A 644-nucleotide genomic window follows, 5' to 3' on the forward strand; every position below is an offset into this window, starting at 1 on the left:
AGTTCTTAACTGAATTCTTGCAGATCTGTGATACTGTTAAGACCAATGGGGTTGATTCCGAAGTCTACAGGCTCATGCTTTTCCCATTTGCTGTAAGAGACAGAGCTAGAATATTGTTGGACTCTCTACCTAAAGATAGCCTGAACTCTTGGGATAAGCTGGTCACGGCTTTCTTAGCCAAGTTCTTTCCTCCTCAAAAGCTTAGCAAGCTTAGAGTGGATGTTCAAACCTTCAAACAGAAAGAAGGTGAATCCCTCTATGAAGCTTGGGAGAGATACAAGGAACTGACCAAGAAGTGTCCTTCTGACATGCTTTCAGAATGGACCATCCTGGATATATTCTATGATGGTCTGTCTGAATTATCAAAGATGTCATTGGACCACTCTGTAGGTGGATCTATTCACCTAAAGAAAACGCCGGCAGAAGCTCAGGAACTCATTGACATGGTTGCAAATAACCAGTTCATGTACACTTCTGAAAGGAATCCTGTGAGTAATGGGACGCCTCAGAGGAAGGGAGTTCTTGAAATTGATGCTCTGAATGCCATATTGGCTCAGAACAAAATATTGACTCAGCAAGTCAATATGATTTCTCAGAGTCTGAATGGAATGCAAGCTGCATCCAACAGTACTCAAGAGGCATCT

At 42.4% G+C, this 644-nt stretch overlaps 1 non-coding gene across 1 annotated transcript; it reads right to left on the minus strand.

Annotated features, from left to right (window-relative positions):
- Window positions 1-206: 206 nt before the first annotated feature.
- On the minus strand, window positions 207-314 carry LOC112753434 (small nucleolar RNA R71). The gene has a single exon (XR_003177822.1). It is a non-coding gene; the product is annotated as a small nucleolar RNA R71 (small nucleolar RNA).
- Window positions 315-644: the final 330 nt, after the last annotated feature.

The sequence above is a fragment of the Arachis hypogaea genome, chromosome 15 (assembly GCF_003086295.3).
Source record: "Arachis hypogaea cultivar Tifrunner chromosome 15, arahy.Tifrunner.gnm2.J5K5, whole genome shotgun sequence".
Taxonomy (NCBI): Eukaryota; Viridiplantae; Streptophyta; class Magnoliopsida; order Fabales; family Fabaceae; genus Arachis; species Arachis hypogaea.